This window comes from Furipterus horrens, unplaced genomic scaffold, assembly GCF_987537825.1.
Source record: "Furipterus horrens unplaced genomic scaffold, mFurHor1.1.pri manual_scaffold_17, whole genome shotgun sequence".
In the NCBI taxonomy this organism is placed as follows: Eukaryota; Metazoa; Chordata; class Mammalia; order Chiroptera; family Furipteridae; genus Furipterus; species Furipterus horrens.
In genome coordinates this window covers 30,528,287-30,549,313 of record NW_028327187.1, presented here as the reverse complement: position 1 = coordinate 30,549,313, position 21,027 = coordinate 30,528,287, and positions in this window count along the sequence as shown.

The window sequence follows — 21,027 nt, the reverse complement described above, 5'->3', positions numbered from 1 at the left end:
CCATTTTACACAGAACTGTAAGGAGGCTGCACATGTCTTCACAGTATAAAAGAAATCTATAAAAGTGATTGGTATCTCCTTGCCAATCAATATGGAGGAATATTTGAAAGAATAACATGGTTAATAATGAGATATGCTACCTTTCTGCAATGTATTTCTGGGATGTAATGGAGCACTTGAGAAGTTCATCAAATAGCTCGACTCTTTCTCTCTCTTTTGAGTTCAGGTGGTATATACATTAGCACCAGAAAATCCTGAGGTAATATCTTTAGGAACAATGTGAAAAACTACAATTAAACTTACTACTATAAAATTCCAAGCTTACCCTAGTTTAAAAAGAAGAAACAGGGTCCCACCAAATCATTACTGCTGAGATTTCTTGAGTCTACTGGAAATACTCAAATTTAGATGTGCTATATCAAATTTCTCTAAAAAATACTTAAATATCAATGAAGAAATGAGTAGCAAAAAAAGATAAAACAGTTATGTATTTTCAATGATTTAGGAGTAGGGATGTCAATACCAGCTAAAACAAGATTAAATACAAAACACAAAGAAAACAATAATATTGATATGTTTCTCAAAATAAAATGTGACTCAAAAATATTCTAGAAAACAAAGCTCTTTAATATTTATATTCAGAACGTGTAAAAGAACAAATAGGATAGAGATTTTGTTTAGAATGGGTGAGGTCATGGAAATGAATGACAGAATTAATACAGAACTGATCAATCTTAATACAATATACATCTCTATTTAGAAGACTGATCATCAGGTTGAAAATGTGGAATAAACACTGGCAAGAAGAAACTAAATTTTAACATATTTGGTATTAACTATAAGAGATTACATAATTGCTTAATATAAATCCAGGATATTTGTTTACCAAATAGTCCCTAGATGGTATTGCTAAAGCACTGTTTACAATCTTTTAGGCATCATGATAATGGGGGGAAATGACAACAAATTTAGGTAATCAAATGCAACACTTTTTTTATAGGTGAAAGAAAATGAATCTTATGTGTTTTATGTTAACTACAAAAAATGTCAGAACATACATATGTGTCATATGTGTGTGTTTTTTCTTTTCTTTAGCTAATCTGTGAATTTGATGCTTTTAAATCCTTACCTGAGAATATGATTTTATTTTTTTTTAGTGCAAGAAGAGAAAGAGAGAGAGACATTGACCAGTTGCCTCCTGCATGCACCCCGACCAGGGATCAAACCCACAACCCAGGTATGTGTCCTGCCCTAGTATCAAACCTGCAACCTTTTAGTGCTCAGGGACAATGTTCCAACCAATTGAGCAACCTGGTCAGGACACATAGGGTTTTTAATTATTTAATATTATTTAATATTATAAAGGAATTATAATATAAGTCAATTATGTAATAAAAAACAACATCCAGACATGCTGGGACGCCAGTAGCAAACCAGCAGGGAGATAGAAAGTGGGTTGATTCACTCTCTAGGCCTGATCTCCAACAACAATAGTGCACATTCCAAAAGAAGCCTCCAGAAGTCAGGTCTAATCTGAACTGACATCAATATCTAACAGATCTTCACAGTGAAAATGCATTGAGAAGTCCAGCTCCGGGTTAAAAACTTATGAGTGATTTTTCAAGTCCAATCATAGGCAATTACAAAGGCTTTACATGGCAGACCTTGTGGGAAGAAAGCTGCACTTCTACACCAGAATTGGTGCATAGCCAAGGCACTATCTGAAGCAAGTTGTAGTCAAGAATCCAGGCCTTTTTGGCTGGTTACGCTCTTCATGTATTTGCATTCCTAACCCATTACATTTATTCCTAAGTCTCTTAGACAGAGCTCTTCTTTGGGTACACCTGCTAAGACCTCCTTAAACATGGTGTATAAGAAAGAAGAAACCCTTAAGACACTAAACCACACTCTAACTCAGCCAGTACTTATCTATACTTGTCTACTCCTAGTCTCCCCCCTTGGTTCTCCATGTCCCCAGGTTTGATAAACCCTCAGAGTCTTTTTTGTAAATCCTTACCCAAGATATGATTATTGATTTTAGAGAGAGAGGAATGGAGAAAGAGAGAAGGGGAGATAGCGAGAGACAGAGAGAGACAGAGACAGAGAGATATCAGAGAGAAACATTGATCGATTGTCTTCTCTATGTGCCTTGACTGGGGATTGAACTTGTAACCTAGATATGTGCCCTGACTGACGATCAACCTGCAACCTTTTGGTGTATGGGTTGACGCTTCAATCAGCTGAGCCACCCAGCCAGGGAAACCCCAGAGTCTTTTGTTTGGAGGTTTGGATCTTTTTTATAGGCTGAATTGTGTCCACCCCAATTTCATATGTTCAAGTTTTAACCTACAGTACTTCAAAATGTGACTGTATAAGAAACAAGACCTTTAAAAAGGTAACTATGATAAAATGAAGTCATATGGGTGGGTACTCATCCAATCTAACTGATGTCATAAGAAGAAGAGATTTGGACACAGAAACTCAGAGGGAAGACCATGTGAAGATACCAGAGGAAGATGACTATCTCATGACAAGGAGAGAGGTCTTAGAAGAAACCATCCCTGCCAATACATTGACCTCAGATTTCTAGCCTCTAGAATAGTGATAAAATCAATTCTGTTAAGACACCCAATCTAAGTTACTTTCTTTATGGCTTCTACACATTCCTTTGCTAGGGCTCCCATAATAAAATGCCACAGACTGAATGGCTTAAACAATAGAAGTTTATTTTAGCACAATTGTGGAGGCTAGATTTCTAAGATCAAAATGTTGGCAGGTTTGATTCCTTTTGAGAGTCTCTCTCCTTGGCATATAGATGGCTGTTTTCTCCCTGTGTCTTTTTTTTAAATTATATTTTATTGATTATACTATTATAGCTCTCCCAATTTTCCTCCTGTGACCCTCTCCACGCAGCACCTCCCACTCCCAAAGGCAATCCGTACACCATTGCTCATGATCATGAGTCATGCATATAAATTCCTTGGCTACTCCATTTCCTATACTGTACTTTACATCCCCATGGCTATTCTGTAACTACTTATTTGTACGTTTTAAATCATTTTTATTGTTATTCTATTACAGTTGTTTCAATTTTCACCCTTTGCCCTCCTCCACCCATTCCACACTTTGCTCCCACAGTCAATTTTCACACTGCTGTCCATGTCCATGGGTCATTCATACATGTTCTTTGTCTAGTCCCTTCCCCTTCTTTCCACCATCCTCTCACCTCTTCACCCATTTCCCTCCACCTCCTTCCCATCTGGCAATCATTGAAATGTTCTTTATATCCATGATTCTGTTTCTGTTCTTGTTTGCTTAGTTTTTTTTTTAATTCAATTGTTGATAGATACATATTTATTGTCATTTTATTGCTCATAGTTTGATCTTTTTCTTAAATAAGTAAGTCCCTTTAACATTACATATAAAAATGGCTTGATGATAATGAAATCTTTTAGGTTTTTTTTTTTTTTTTTTTACTTGCCTGGGAAGCTCTTTATCTGTTCTTCAATTCTACATGATAGCTTTGCTAGGTAGAGCAATCTTGGATACAGGTCCCTGCTTTTCATGACTTTGAATATTTCTTGCCTATCCCTTCCAGCCTGCAAAGTTTCTTTTAGGAAATCAGCTGAAAGCCTTATGGGAACTCCCCTGTAGGTAGTTAACTGCTTTTCTCTGGCTGCTTTTAAGATTCTCCCTTTATCTTTAACCTTTGAAATTTAATTATGATGTGCCTTGTTATGGGCCTCTCTGCAATGATCTTTTTTGGGACTCTCTGCGTTTCCTGGACTTGCATGTGTATTTTCTTCACCAAATTAAGGAATTTTTGTTTCATGATCTTTTCAAATGGATTTCCAGTTTTTTGTTCTTTATCTTCTGGAACCCCCGTGATGCAAATTTTGGAATGCTTGAAGCTGTCCCAGAAAATCCTTATATTATCCTCATTTTTTAAAATTATTTTTTCTTCTTGTTATTCTGATTGGTTAATTTTTGTTTCCTTATGTTTCAAATTCTTGATTAGATTCTTGACTTCACCCACTCTACTGTTGTTTCCCTTTAAATTGTTCATTATTTTAATTAGTATATTCTTTGTTTATGAATGGATCTTTTTTATACTGTTGAGGACCTTGAGCATCCTTATAATTAGTGTTTTGAACTCTGCCTCTGACAGGTTGCTTATCTCTATTTTGTTTAGTTCTCTTTCAAAAATTTTAATATGTTCTTTAATTTGAGCCATGTTTCTTTGTCTTCTCATTTTGGCAGTCTCCCTGTATTTGTTTCTATGTATTAGGTAGAGTTGCTACATCTCACAGCTTTGGTAGTATTGCCTAATGTAGTAGGTGTCCTGTAGGGTTCAGTGGCACAGCCTCCCCCATCACTCAAGCTGGGTACTCAAGGTGTGCCCTTCATGTGGGCTGAGTACACCCTCTTCTTGTAGTTGAGCTTTGATTGCTGTTAGCAGGTCAATGGGAGGAATTTAGCCAGGCCAGTCAGCTGCAAGGACCTGCTGAGACCACTGACCGGCAGCCTATTCCCTTTGTGGAGAATCAGCTATGCAGGGGCAGGGCAGAGGTGCTCCAACATGGCCTGTAGCTGTCTCCTGGGTTCACAGTCTCTGGGGTGTCCCATGTGGTTCAGGCAAAGGTCATCCCTCACCTGTGTTCTTCCCAGGGTCACCCAGCATGAGCTTTGAAACAGTCTGAGATGGCTGCTACTTGTGCTGGGCTTGGATATTCTCAGGCAAAGCCAAGTTATGAATCTAGGCTGGCTGCTGCTAGTGCCAGGCCTAGGACCATTTAATAAGAGGTACGGGGGCTGGGGGTTTACTGAGGCCAGCTTTGCCTATTTGACAGGATTTAGGAAGTTGTGAAGCATGATCCAAGATCAGCCATTAATATGGAAAAATTACTATTAATAGCAGGTGGGAGAGCATGTCAGGGGATCTCCAGTGCGGGGCAGTGTTAATCAAGTGGATGGAGCCTCAGATACGACACCCACCTGTTGAGTTTGTGGCTTTGTGTGGGGAGGGTTCAGAAAAGGGACAATGGCCTCTGCCTGCCTTTCTATCTAGAAGAAAGCTTTACCCCAGCTCCCGCCTTGATGCCAGACACTTCAGTTTCTCCCTGAATGCTACTAGTGCTGCAGCCCAGAGGGAGTGAGTCTAAGTCCATGTGTAGGTTCTTTCAGCAAAACTGCTTAGAACTCCAGGAGTTTCTTCCACCACCTCAGTCCCCATTGGGTTTTTCAGCCAGTAATTGTCAGGACTTATCTTCCTGGCACTCGAACCCTGGGCTGGGGGCCTAGTGTGGGGCTGGGACTCCTCATTCCCTAGATATCCTTTCCAAATTTTTATCCATAACACTTGAATCTGATGATTCTGAGTGATGCTTGTTCTATAATTCAGTTGTATTTTGACGTGGTTGTGTGAGAAGGTGAGCTGTGTTTACCTGTGCTGCCAGCCTCATTGGAAGTCCTCCACCCTGTGTCTTCATATGTTCTTGCCTCTGTGTGCGTTTTTGTCCTAATCTCTTCTTATAAGTATGCCAGTCATATTGGATTAGGGTCTACCCTAGTGGCGTCATTTTAATTTAATTACTTCTTTTTTTTTAAATAATTTATTTATTTGTTTGTTTGTTTTATTTACTCAATTTTTAGAGAGAGGGGAAAGGAGAAAGAGAGAGAGAGGAACATCACTGTGTGGTTGCCTTTCACTTGTGCCCCCAATTGGGGACCTGACACACAACCTAGTCATGTGCCCTGACTGGGAATTGAACCAGCGACACTTGGCTCGCAGGCCAATGCTCAATCCACTGAGCCATAGCAGCCAGGTAATCACCTCTTCTAAGTCTCTATCTCCAAATACAGTCACATTCTGAGGTACTTGGGATTAAAGTTTCAACATATGAATTTTGGGTGGACACAATTGTGTCCATAATGACAGCTCTATCAAACTAATACAGGATCTCTCAACAGTAAGATGATCGACCTCCACATCTGCACTGACCCACTTTACCTTCTACCAGGTTGCTGTTCTTTGAAAGAAAATGGAAAACAGGGAGTCTGCATTTTCTCCAATTTTAGCCTCTTGCATCTACAATCATAGTAAACAATTAAAGTCTTGATTGTTACTTTCATTCTTGGCCTATTTCTTTAAATAGCTATTCTGACACCTCAATTCAACCGAGCTCCTGATTTATATATATATATATATATATATATATATATATATATATATATATATATATATATATATGTCGTCGTCGGCAGCCGTCCGTCTCGAGAGACGATGGTGTAGCTTCTTAAGAGTCTATCTGCACCACCGAGAATGGTTGTGCAGTCCGACTCGGGAGTGACACGGTATCTGTCTCCTCCCATGTTGAATCGACATCTTGCGATGACGCTGGAGTGTCCTCTCCAGTGAAGCTGAAGCTACAGAGCCTGAGCAGGGTGATATGGAGGGTCTGCTGTTGCCCATGCAGCAGGAGACCCCCCGTCTCTTCGCAGCTGAAGGGTCCAAGGGAAAGACGGAGTCAATACAGCTTGGTTTCAGGTGCGCCGCAGGAGTTGCCGGTGTTGACTACAACGTCAAACCGCCTTAGGGACTCCGGCTCCGGATTTTCTGTTGGGGTTTACTCCCTTAGCCTTTCCCCTGAAGAGGTATGCCGCAAGGCAGTGGAGGTTTTTTGGAGTCAGAGTTTTCCTTCTCTGATGTGCCCTGACTGGAAGATCGAACCAGCGACACTTAGCGCGCAGGCCGACGCTCAATCCACTGAGCCAAACCAGCCAGGGGATATATATATATATATTATTTAAGAGGGCATAGTTAACAGCAAAAATACCTAAAAATCTCTGCAGCGTGACAATCATTCTTTATTCAGATCCCCCTGGTTATGGACATTCAACTACGTGCAATTGTACAAAACTTCAAGTTTTTTCTCATTTTGCCATCCTTTCAAAAACTTTCTCATGAAAGAGCTGGTACTAATCATTGTTTACATACAAAAAGTACAATATTTTTAATAGAATCCTTATAGTTAAAGACACCAGTTACTCTTATGGATGAAAATTAGGTGAATTTGGGATGTATTATTTTCTTAATGTCAATATTAGACTTCTCCTTCCCAAAAGTGTGTTCCTTGTAGTTCTTCTGGAGTTCCTTGTAATTTCCCTGGAGTTCTTTGTTGTTTCCGCTGAGCTCATTCAGCTTCTCCATAATCTGTGTTTTGAATTCTGTATCTGATATTTTGCTCCCCTCTATTTCATTTAGCACTCTTTCTGGGGATTCTACCTTTCCTTTTGATGGGGCGTTGTTTCTGTCTCTCCATTTTTGTAATTCCTATTGTTTATTGGTGCTTCTTAGAATGATCTGGACTTCCTGGATCTGCCTCTGGTATCGTCAGATCATGTACCAGACTGGCCCTAGGCAGCCTATTGGAGACTTTCAGGAATCTACTGCCTTTGTCTGTCTTCTTTAGTTGTTAATCTACTCAATCTGTGAGTAGCCGTCAGGCTTAAGGACCGTGTGTGTGGCAGCTTAATTCCTGTAGGTATGGCTTTTATTTCCCCTTAGTCTGATGCCACTTGGAGGGGAATGGTCTGTCTGCTGTACTGGGGCTGAGTCAGCACTGACTGGTCTTGGGAGGAGGTTAATGTAGCTTCCACTTATTCCTCCGCCATCTTGGATCTCCGTCCGTGTTGTTCTTGATGTTATTTGTTTAATCTGTCTTGTTGTATTTCAGCTACGCTTTGGTGGATTTTTTCTCTGGTTAGTTGATTGAGAGTCACTCTGCCCACCTTGTCTTGAGATCTTTTGTGGAGGTGCTGCTAAAACGTAATCACACAACCCAGGCAAGAAACTCACACTCTCCAATATCTCCCCCAACTACAATCTCACTATAGGTTACAAATGAGTCCGTATTAATATACTTGTGGATATATTGGGACTCTTATTTCGTAGGAGAAACAGATAGAAGTTGTTTTAAATGAAGGAAGGGTAATTTTTGAGCTGGAAGTTGATAGAGTAATAATATTAGGAATTGGGATCAAAGTTATGTAAGACAGCAATTAACATTTACACTGTATGTTTGAAAAGGAGGAGAGGGTTACAGTGTGAGGTGAGAAAGTGGAAGGGTATAGTATTAGGATTATATAATCGGTATATGCTATATGTTTAGCGTGGAAGGGAGGATAGATACAAGAGACATCTAGGCAGACAGGGAGCTTGAAATTGAAGGAGAGGGCTGAAGAGGTTAGAAGGTAGGAAACAGATTGAGAATGAATTTTTCAATAATAAAAATATAGAGTAGAAAATAGCAAGACAGGAAGGGAGAGAGAAAGTAGAGAAGAGAAGGGTAGGAGAGAGAACGAAAGAAGAAGGGGAGGGAGAAGAGGGGGGACTGGATTAAAATTTTTTTTAAATTATATATTATAAAAAATATTAGGAGATTAAAACATGATATAAAAATGCAAGATGGAGAGAAAGAGAGAATATATAGAGAGAGGAATAAGATATGGGAAAGCAAGAGGATGGGGGAGGGAAAGAACACGGAGGAAGGACGGAAATCAAGAGGAAGAGGAGAGATTAGGGAGGGAAAAATTGAAATTGAAGAGTTGACAAAAGATAGGATGAAGGAGAGTAATACAAGAGGGAGAGAAAGAAGTGACGGGATGAGGTGGAAAGAGAGAAGGGGTAAGAATGGGAGGGTGAAGGGATGGGGGAATAGATTAGAATTATAATTTAAATATTAAAAGATTAGAATATAAAGTGGAATAGGGAGAGAAAGAAAGAGAGAGAGAATATTTATAGGGAGAGAAGGAAAATAAGGGCAAGGGAGGAAAGAAAAACGAATGTAGACTGAAGGGGACAAAATATAGAAAGAAATTTAATAAAATTGAAAATGCTTAGCGCAGAGAAAGGAGAGAGAGAGAAAGGAAATGGAGGGAGGATGAGGATAGGGGGAGGGAAGGGGATTAGAAGAAGGGAATAGGAAGGAAAGGGAGAGAACTTAAAATTTAAAAATTAACAAAGAATAGGATGCAGGGGAGACATGCTAAGGGGAGAGAAGGGAGGGAAGAGGAGGGGAGAAAAGGAGAGAGAATAAGAAAGGATGGGAGGGGAAGTTAGAGAGAGAGTGAGGAATAAAAGAATGAGAGGATTTTAACTCAATTCAACTTTTAGGCACAGTTTCTGTGTATTTTTGGTTTGTTTTTTTGTTTGTTTGTTTTTCCTTCCTTCCTTCCTGAGTCCACCCCTATTCAAATTCCATGGGTCTCAAATCTTTTCTGGTTGGTTGGCTGGCTGTGGGAGGGTCCTGCTTGATTCTGGGGTTGCTAGTCTTTTATTCATGGTCCTACTGCTGCTCTGCTGTGAGCTGTGTTTAGTTTTCCTCTCCTGTGGCACCCTCAGTCCTCCTCAGGCTTGTCCAGCTACTCCTTCCCACTGTTGGTCCAGCCTGTGCCTGCCAGCAATCCCCGCCCTGCCTCCAGTCGTATCTCTGTTCCCAGGCTACAGTTTCTGCTCTCTTCCCTGTCTATATGCCTGCGCATCTTACCTGTCTCCCTGTCTCAAGACCGTCCCTTTGTTCTTTAGGACTCTGGCAGAGTCGGTCAAAGCGCCGGGCCCAGTGGCACTTTCCTGCCCAGGACCTCTCCCCTAGTCTGGAGCTCTGCATCGGCTTTCCCACGTGGGCTCTTCTCCTTGCCCCAAAACTGTCTCTTTTCCGAGCTACAGCTTCTGCTGGCTAACCTGTCTATAGGCCTGCCCGCTCTATCTCTCTTCCCACCCCAGCACCGTCCCTTTGTTCTGTAGGATTCTAGTGTGGTCCATCAGCACAGCGCTCTCCTACCCAGGAGTTCTCCCCCAGTCTGGAGCTCCGCAGCAGCCTTTCCCTGCGGGCCCTTCTCCCTGCCCTAAAACCGTCTCCACTCCAGAACCACCACCTCCGCCCTCTTCCCTACTTACATGCGCTGTGCGTCCTATTTCTCTCCTAGCCCCAAACCCGCCTTTTGTTCTGTGGGATTGTAGCGCAATTGCTCAAAGCACCGGGGGCATGCACTGTTCTCTTGCTCAGGAGCTCTCCCCCCGTCTGGAGTTCCACAGCAGCTTTTCTGTGCAGCTGTCTCCTTGCCCCAAGACTGTCCCTTTGTTCTGTAGGGCCCTAGCACAAGTGCTGCGAGTGCCCGGAGTGCCGAGCTTTCTATCGGAGGTTGCAGCTGAGGAGGTTTCCCTCTAGACTCAGATCACACGGTTTCTCCCAGTCCTGGTTGTTCACTGTTCTCTCACTCCTCTGGCTCTTTCAGCCAAATCCTCTCCCTAACTCCCTACAATAATTCACTTATCGGTGTTCCCCTAGCAGGGGGAGCCTTCAAGCAGCTCTCGGCTAGTGAGCTCTCTGGCTTGGTACTGCAGACGCACCGGGTCCCGGGGTGACTCAGCCTGCAGTCCATGGTAAACCCTTCCACCCCCCTCCACGTTGCTCCCATGCTCTCCTCCCTGTTCACGCTATCGGAGATCCACACTCACTCAGTCACTCCTCTCCGCATTCATTCCGGGAGTCTCTCCTTAACAGGAGCGAGCTGAGAACACTGCCCCTATTCCGCCGCCATCTTCCATCTCCTGTTTGTCATTCTTCATAAAACTTTTCTTTTGAGGTTGTGTTTCAATCGCTTCCATAGTTATACTGCTAACTTTTCAAGTAAATATTTAAATGTCTCATAGAAGAACTCAAAAAGTGTAATAATTTTGTTATTAATTTGTGATTAGTAAACATAGATAAAGTCTTTACAGAAGATCTAGTATGCTTAAAATGATCACTCCTTTTCTTTCTCTCTAAAATCAAAAATAAAAAGGTTAAAAAAATTATTTATAAATCTAAAAATATTCAATTTTCTAATATATTAATACATACTAATATTTGAATACTTGGCAAGAATTTTATTAACAGTAAACACTAGTAATTAATTTCAGAAATTAATAATTTCCAAACATCATACTGCTACCTATGATGGGTGAAAAAAATGTATTTTATAAATTCTTTTCAATTTAAGATTTAATCTCCAATTTATTTCAAATGCTATGAACAAACATTGAATGACTAATTAATACCCATATCAAATAAGAACAATTAGCAAATATAGGAATCCTGGTTTAGTGAAATAAGGAGTTTTACATATGTAAAATTCTAAGCTTTACTTCTAGGCATAATCATATGGAAATATTAATCTTCAGTAACTATTTTTCAGTAGGAAAAATTAAAAAGCATAATTATAATCTGCCACTTATTTTTCTAAATAAGATACAGCTTTCAATTTAAGGATCTAATTGACTTCCTAATTCCTTTGTCCAGATATTTGTTTGGAGCTGAACATTAATTTTGACATGTACATGTATTAGTCTTATTAACTCATTAATAAATCAAATATGAACCACAAAAATAATTACTAATGAAAAAAAGACCCATTTAATCAATACGTCTTATATATCATTTTTCAAATTCCTTTCTTAAAAAATATATTTTATTGATTATGCTACTACAGTTGTCCCAATTTTTTCCCCTTGCTCCACTCTGCCCATTATTCCCCTTCCCTCCAGTCATCCCATTCCCCTTAGTTCATGTCCATGGGTTCTGCATGTAAGTTCTTTGCCTCCACTCTTTCCTATACTATTCTTCACATCCTCCTGTCTACTTTGTACCTACCAGTTATGCTTCTTGATTCCTCTACCTTTTCCCCCACCCTTCCCCTTCCCCCTCCCAGTTGATAACCCTCCAAATAATCCCCATACCTATGATTCTGTTCCTATTCTGATTGTTTGCTTAGTTTGTTTTAATTTTTTTAGATTCAGTTGTTGATAATTGTGAGTTTTTTTGTCATTTTAATGTTTATAGTTTTGGTTTTCTTCCTTTTCTTAAAGAGACCCTTTACCATTTGATATAATAATGGCTTGGTGATAAACTCCTTTAGCTTTACCTTGTCTGGGAGACACTTTATCTGCCCTTCCATTCTAAATGATAGTTTTGCTGGATAGAGTAAGCTTGGTTGTAGGTCCTTGCTTTTCATCCCTTTGAATACTTCTTGCTAGTCCTTTCTTGCCTGCAAAGTTTCTTTTGAGAAATTAGCTGACAGATTTATGGGAACTCCTTTGTGGGTAACTCTCTTTTTTTCTCTCACTGCGTTTAAGATTCTCTCTTTATCTTTAAACTTTAGCATTTTAATTATAATGTGTTTTTGGTGTGTTCCTCTTTGGGTATAGCTTGTTTGGGACTCTATACGTCCTTGACTTATATGTCTATTTCTTTTGCCTAATTAGGAAAGTTTTCTTTCAATACTTTTTTCAATAAGTTTTCAATTTCTTGCTCTTCCTCTTTTCCTTCTGATGCCCCTATGATTTGAATGTTGGTATGTTTAAAGTTCCTAAGCCTCTCCTCATTTATTTCAATTCTTGTTTCTTCATTCTGGACTGGTTGACTGTTTATTTCTTCCTTATATTCCAAGGCATTGATATGAACCCTGGATTCCTTCCCTTCCCCATTGGTTTCATGTAGATTTTCCTTAATTTCACTTAGCATAGCCTTCATTTTTGCCTTATTCATTTGCCATACTCAAGCATTTCTGTCAAGTCCTTGAACATCATTATCACCAGTGTTTTGAACTCTGCATCTGTTAGGTTGGCTATCACATCATCACTTAGCTGTCCCCCTGAAACCATGATCTGCTTCCTCTTTTGGGCCATACATCTTTGTCTCCTCAACTTCAGAACCCCCTGTCCTTACCTGTGTATTAGGTAGAGCTGTTGCACCCATTGTACTGTAATGGGCAGAGCCTTATGTACTCATCAGTGTGGGGGGATTGGTTTCCCCACAATGTGACACTGTGTATGGGGGAGAGGTCAGTGAGGGAATAATGCCACTTTCTCAGCTCTTACCCCCTTTCCAGTCACCTCACCCACTTCCCATATGCGACTGATGCCCCTCTAGCTGTTGCCCTGGTGATGGTTCACAGAGTGTGGGTGTTTTCAGATGTACTGGGACTGTGGGGGACCTCCAAACAAATGGACTCTGCTGAGATACTGGCAGTTTCCTCCACTGCCCCAACACCCACTGACTACCATAGTCAGAAGCAATGAGGTTTTATTATCCCCGGCACTGGAACCATGAATTGTGCAGCCTGTTCTGGAGCTAGAATTTCTCCCTATATGTCCCTCCTGACCCTTATGATGTGTGACTGCTCTTTCCACCAGACAGCCACAGCTACTGCCTTGCTGCTGCAACCACCACCACTGCCACCTCACTGCATTCTCTCTGCCCTGGCTCCACCCTTCCTTCCTGTCTAGAGGAGTATTACTTCTTTATATCCTTGTTTGTTGGACTTCCATGCAGTTTGATATTCTGGTTGTTCTGGTTGTTTTTAGTTTTCAGGTAGATGCAATCCTTCCTATGGTTGTGGAAGGAGGTAAAGCCCATTTTTTCAAATTCTTAATTTTAAATAATAGTAACACTTACAATAACATCTTTGCAAGTGGAGAAAAATGAAAACTGTTAACATTTCTACTGTTCATGACTGGAATTCTCAGTCCAATTTTTTTCTTCTTTGCTAAACTATACATTTTCTAATTGTTTGTAATATCTATGCAGGCAATTCAGACTTTTTTATATCTTTGTCATTATATAAAGTGATGTATTTGACATCAAATACATCAGTCAGTGATTTCTGACTACTCTATACAGCCCACAGTATCATTATTGATTCTGAGAGTCAATGTTGTGTTATAACTAGGATTTTGTTCTTTTTGTCACAATGACTAGCTATTTTATGTGTGTATGTCTTCAAATAAGCTTAATAATATCTCTACTTTAAAAAATGTTGGCTTTGGGAGATCCAAGATGGCGGAGGAGTAAGTGGAAGCTACACTAACCTCCTCCAGGACCAATCTGGATTTACAACTTAATTTTGGAGCAATTATCTGGAATAACCAACCGAACACTAGCTGGAAAGAAGTCTTATAACCACGGAGACAGAAAAGGCCGCTACATCACAACTTGACTGGTAGGGAGTGCGGAGACGCGGAAGGGCTGGCTGGGCTCACACGGGTGGCAGCTGAAGGGACTGAGAAACAGCTCAGCAGCTGGGGATTCCCCCTGAGAAGGGCAGGGTCTAAACCGCCAGCTGGGCTTCCCAGCCTACAGCAACAGAGTGGAAATTAAAATAGTATCCAGCTGTGAAAAGCAAAAAGCCACAGGGTTTCTTGCTAGCCGGAGAGAAACTGCAGGAGAAAAAGAGGTCTTAAGTGGATCACATATGAAAATATTTTGGCCACCACTTACCCTGGGCTCAAGCAGAGGGAAGGCAGAGAGGACTGGAGACACCTGGGGAGAGTTTGGCACGGTGGCTTTGAGGGGAGAACTGGAGGAGCAGCCGACTGGGTACCAGTGCTGGCTCATCCCTAGTACTGCGGGTAGACCATTCCCCTCCAAGTGACGTAAGCCTGAGGGGAAGCAAAAGCTCTGCCTACAGGAATTAAACTGCCACACCCACGGTCCTTAAGCCTGACAGCTAATCACAGATTGAATAGATTAACAATTAAAGAAGACAGACAACGGCAGTAGATCCCTGGAAGTCTCCAATAGGCTGTCTAGGGCCAGACTAGTACAGGATCTGACCCCACCAGAGGCAGATCCAGGAAGTGCAGATCATTCTAAGAAGCACAAACAAACAATAGGAGTCACAAAAATGGGGAGACAGAGAAACAACCTCCCATCAAAAGGAAAGGTAAAATCCCCAGAAAGAGTGCTAAATGAAATAGAGGGGAGCGAACTATCAGATATGGAATTCAAAACATGGATTATGGAGAAGCTCAATGAACTCAGCGGAAACTACAAAGAACTCCAGGGAAACTACAAGGAACTCCAGAAAAACTACAAGGAACTCACAGAGAATTGCACGAGCATGAAAAAGGACATAGAAGCTATCAATAAGAGCCAGGAGGAAATGAAGAATATGATCCCTGAATTGAAGAACACAGTAGAAGGAATTAAAAGCAGGCTAGAAGAAGCAGAAAATCGGATCAGCGAGCTGGAGGACAACGTACATGAAAACTCCCAGACAATGCAACAAAATGAAAAAAGACTGAACAAGACTGAAGAGGTTCTAAGACAACTGCAGGACAACATGAAACGTAATAATATCCGTATCATAGTAATTCCAGAAGGAGAAGAAGGAGTGTGCAAGGGATACAAAACCTCTTTGAAAAACTAATGACAGAAAACTTCCCTCACATGAGAAGATAAGAGTCACACAAATCCAGGAAGCAAAGAGGGTCCCAATGAAGATGAACCCCAACAGGCCCACCTCAAGACACATCATAATTAAAATGGCAACATTCAAAGACAAAGAGAGGATCCTAAAAGAAGCAAGAGAGAAAAAACTAATAACATACAAGGGAGCTCCAATAAGGCTATAATGAGATTTCTTAGCATAAACACTACAAGCCAGAAGGGAGTGGCAAAAATATTCCAAGCAATGAAAAACAAAGGCCTAAAACCTAGAATACTCTACCCAGCAAAGCTCTCATTCAAAATGGAGGGTGAAATAAGGAGCTTCCAAGACAAAAGAAGGCTAAAAGAATACATCTCCACAAAACCAGCAATGTAAAAGATGCTAAAGGGTCTGCTCTAAGAAGATACAGAAACAGAGAGAGACAGAGAAGAACACGAGTACAAAGGGGAAAAATAACAATGAATAAGTACTTATTGGTAATAACCTTAAATGTAAATGGATTAAACGCTCCAATTAAAAGACATAGGGTAGCTGAATGGATTAGAAAGAATGACCCACATATATGCTGTCTACAAGAGACCCACCTTAGAACAAAAGATCTACACAGACTGAAAGGAAAGGGATGGAAAAAAGTATTTAAAGCAAATGGACATGAAATAAAAGCCGGGGTAGCAATACTTATATCAGACAAAACAGATTTCACAGCAAAGTCCATAAAAAGAGACAAAGAAGGGCATTTCGTAATACTTAAGGGAAAAATCCATCAAGAAGATATAACCCTTATAAACATATATGCACCCAACTTAGGAGCACCCAAATATATAAGGAAAATTTTGAAAGACTCCAGGAAAGATATAGACAGCAACACACACATACTAGGGAACTTTAAGACCCCATTGTCAACAATGGACAGATCTTCGAAGCAAAGAAACACCAAAGATATTGAGGCACTGAACAACGCTCTAGAGCAAATGGACTTCATCGATATATATAGAAGTTTTCACCCCAAAGAAGCAAAATATACATACTTGTCAAGTGCACATGCAACAATTTCGAAAATAGATCACATGGTAGGACACAAAACAAGCCTTAACAAATTCAATAAAATTGAAATTATATCAAGCATCTTCTCAGATCACAATGGCTTAAAATTGGAAGTCAACCTCAAGGAAAAAAACTCAAAAACATTCAAACTCATGGAGAATGAATAACATGCTATTAAATAATGAATGGGTTAACAATGACATCCATGAAGAAATCAAAACGTTTCTGGAAACTAATGATAATGAACACACAACAATCCAAAACCTATGGGATACAGCGAAAGCAGTCCTAAGAGGAAAGTTCATAGCAATACAGGCCTACCTAAAAAAGCTAGAAGATTCTCTAATAAAAAATTTAACCCTACAGCTACAAGAACTAGAGGAAGAACAACAAGCAAAGCCCAGATCAAGTAGAAGGAAGGAAATCATCAAGATCAGAGCAGAATTAAATGACATAAGGTCTAAACTAACAATTTAAAAGATCAACAAAAGTAGAAGCTGGTTCTTTGAAAAGATAAACAAAATTGACAAGCCTTTAACCAGGCTCATCAAGAAAAAAAAAGGGAGGGCCCAAATAAATAAAATCAGAAAGGAAAGGGGAGAAATCACAACTGAAAACACAGAAATACAAAGATTATAAGAAATTATTACGAACAACTGTATGGTAAGAAATTTGTCAACGTAGAGGAAATGGACAAATTCCTGGAAACCTATAGTCTTCCCAACCTGAATCAAGAAGAAGCAGAAAGTCTGAATAGAACAATAAAAACTAGTGAAATTGAAGCAGTAATCAAAAAACTCCCAGCACACAAAATCTCTGGACCGGATGGCTTCACAAGTGAATTCTGAAAAACATTTAGGAAAAAACTCACTCCTATCCTCCTCAGACTATTCCAAAAGACACAAGAAGAGGGAACTCTCCCAAACTCGTTCTATGAAGCCAGTATAACCCTAATTCCAAAACCAGGTCAAGACGCAGCAAAGAAAGAAAACTACAGACCAATATCGCTGATGAACATAGATGCTAAAATCCTCAACAAAATATTGGCAAACCGGATACAGCAACACATTAGAAAGATCATACAGCACGATCAAGTGGGATTCATCCCAGGGATGCAAGGATGGTTTAATATTCGCAAATCAATAAACATAATACACCACATAAACAAAATCAAAGACAAAAACCACATGATCATATCAATAGATGCGGAAAAAGCATTTGATAAAGTACAACACCCCTTTATGATAAAAACTCTCAGCAAAATGGGAATAGAGGGAGCATACCTCAACATAATAAAGGCCATATACGAGAAGCCTGAAGCCAACATCATACTCAATGGGCAAAAACTGAGAGCATTCCCCCCGAGATCAGGAACAAGACAAGGATGTCTGCTCTATCCACTCCTATTCCACATAGTCTTGGAAGTTCTAGCTACAGCAATCAGACAAGAAAGAGAAATAAAAGGCATCCAAATTGGAAAAGAGGAAGTAAAACTGTCATTATTTGCAGATGACATGATAGTGTACATAGAAAACCCTATAGACTCCACAAAAAAACTATTCAACCTGATAAGTGAATTCGGCAAAATAGCAGGATACAAAGTCAATATTAAGAAATCAAAGGCATTTTTATACACCAACAATAAAAACTCAGAGGTAGAAACTGGAAGAAAAATCCCATTAACCATAGCAACAAGAAAAATAAAATACCTAGGAATAAACTTAACCAAGGAGGTAAAAGACCTGTACTCAGCAAACTACATAACACTGAAGAAATAAATTAAAGAAGATACAAATAAATGCAAGCATATACCATGCTCATGGATGGGAAGAATGAACATCATTAAAATGTCCATACTACCCAAAGCAACTTATAGATTCAATGCAACCCCTATTAAAATACCAGCAACAAATTTCACAGACCTAGAACAAATACTTCAAAAATTTATATGGAACCAAAAAAGAGCCCGAATAACCACAGCAATTTTGAGGAAGAACACAGTAGGAGGAATCACAATACCTGATATCAAACTATAATACAAGGCCACGGTAATCAAAACAGTCTGGTACTGGCATAAGAACAGACATATAGATCAAAGGAACAGAATAGAGAGCTCAGAAATAAACCCAGGTTCATATGGTCAACTAATATTTGACAAAGGGGGAAAGAACATCAAATGGCGTGAAAAGAGCCTCTTCAAGAAATGGTGTTGGGAGAACTGGACAGGGACATGCAAAAATATGAAACTAGACCACCAACTTAACACCACACACCAGAAGAAACTCAAAATGGATCAAAGACTTAAATGTAAGCCATGATACCAAAAAAGTCCTAGAGGAAAAAATAGGCAGGAAAATTTCAGATATCACATGTAGCTACATTTTCACTTATATATCTCCTAAGGCAAAGGAAATAAAGGAAAGTCTAAAGAAATGGGACTACATCAAACTAAAAAGTTTCTGCTCAGCCAAAGAAAACATCAGCAAGATGAAAAGGAAACCAACCATATGGGAAAATATATTCGCCAATGACATCTCAGACAAGGGATTGATCTCCAAAATATATAAAGAACTCATACGACTCAACACCAAGAAGACAGACAACCCAAATAAAAAATGGGCAAACGACCTGAACAAGCACTTCTCCAAAGAGGACCTACAGAGGGCCCATAGACATATGAAAGTATGCTCAACATCTCTAGCCATCAGAGAGATGCAAATAAAAACCACCATGAGATTCCACCTCACACCAGTCAGAATGGCCATCATCAACAAATCAACAAACAACTTGTGCCTAAGAGGATGTGGAGAAATGGGAACCCTGGTACATTGCTGGTGAGAATGCAGACTGGTGCAGCCATTATGGAAAACTGTTTGGAATTTCCTCAGAAAACTAAAAATTGTACTGCCTTTTGAACCAGCAATTCCATTGTTAGGATTATATCCAAATAATCTTGAAACACCAATTCAAAAGAACCTATGTACTCCAATGTTCATAGCAGCACTATTTACAATAGCCAAGTGCCGGAAACAAACTAAATTCCCATCTGTAGATGAATGGATCAAAAAACTGTGGTACATTTACACAATGAAGTTCTATGCAGCAGAAAGAAAGAAGGAACTTCTACCATTTCAACAACATGGATGGAAGTAGAGAGAATTATGCTTAGCTAAATAAGGCAGGCAACGATTGAAAAATGCCTTTTACTGTCACTTACTACAGGAAACTAATGAACAACACAAACAAAATGAGCAAAATTGAACCAGAACTATGTAAACAATAAGTTGACTAACAATACCAACTACAGAGGTGGGGGGGAGAGAAGGGGGTAAGAAGGGGAAGGGTCAAGTCAAAGAACATATATAAGTGACCCATGGACATGGGCAACTGAGTGGGGACTGAGTGTGGGGGAAGGGATGGGCAAGGTGCAGGGAAGCAAGAGGGGGAAAGAAGTGAGACAACTGTAATGGAAAAACAAACAAAAAAATTTTTTTAGTGGGTGAAAAATGAAAATATGAAGAATGGAAATGCCAGTTCAGTGAATATTAGGACAAAGATTTTCCTTCACGTTGTATATTTTTCTCCCTATCTGATCCCTCCAGAGTTTGGCATTCTAAACAAGTAAGTAATGACATAAGTTTCTTTGCATAGAACTAATAAGATCAGTTGTTAATAGAGATTTTTTTTTTTTTGACGAAGTCTTTGAATGGAATGTCAAGCCTAAAGGAGACATACTTGGGCTCAGGTTGTTACCAAAAAGCCCTGAAGAACTGGGAATCACTTTTCAAGGTAATAAAAGCCCGCGAGATAAACGGCCTGGTACCATGTTTCGTTGTGCGGTCCACAGCAATCTTTCCAGGGAAGGAACAAAGGTTGTTTTCCTGAAAGATGGCTAGAAGGGACCTTAAGGCACAATGAAAAACCAGAAATACTTGGAAAGGACAGGTGTGTACAGGCAAGAATGAATGTCAGGTATGTGGCCCAGCTTCTGTGCCCTGAAGAGCAGATTGAGGGTCACCCTAAATGTTCTTTGGGTAAGTTCCAGCAAAGCAGAACTAAAGATCATAAGTGATCATTTGCTGCTCTTGTTATGTTTATGCAAATGAATAGGATAAATTAAAAATGGACTTAATGTAGTCCCCTTAAAGACAAGGAGGGTAATCTTAGGGAGAAAAATCATTATGCAAGGAAAATCACAATGATCAGTAGTAGACTATAAAGTAGTGCAGCTAACTGTCTTAAAAGTTTCTTTTCATTTAAAATATGGTTTCACTTGAAAATTAAACCATGTCTGTGATATCATCAAAGATATTGAAGTTGCAGGCAAGTAGAATGTCAAGTGCCTTGCAACTGGATGTCTTCCCAATAAGACAGTCTTACAGATTTAGAGATTTGTTTGTGGGTTATGTTACATAAATTAACATGTGTTTTCTGTTTTCAAAGAGCATAAGCCTATGACTGCATTACCTGAGTGATTGTCTGTATGCGTAAGCCTCACTTAATCCTCTCTACAGCGCTGCCTCCTGAGACTCAATGGTTTGGCTGAACTAAATGGTTGGGTTGGTGAAGAATGGGGTGGTCTGTGGGCTTCACTTTAAAACTGGTTTTTCTTTTCTATCCTAATGGGTTGGACAGAAAGGACCCAGAGGTCTGAGAGGGGGGAAACATAAACTATTTCCCTCAGCCCAAACTAAGCATAATGGGCAAAAGGGT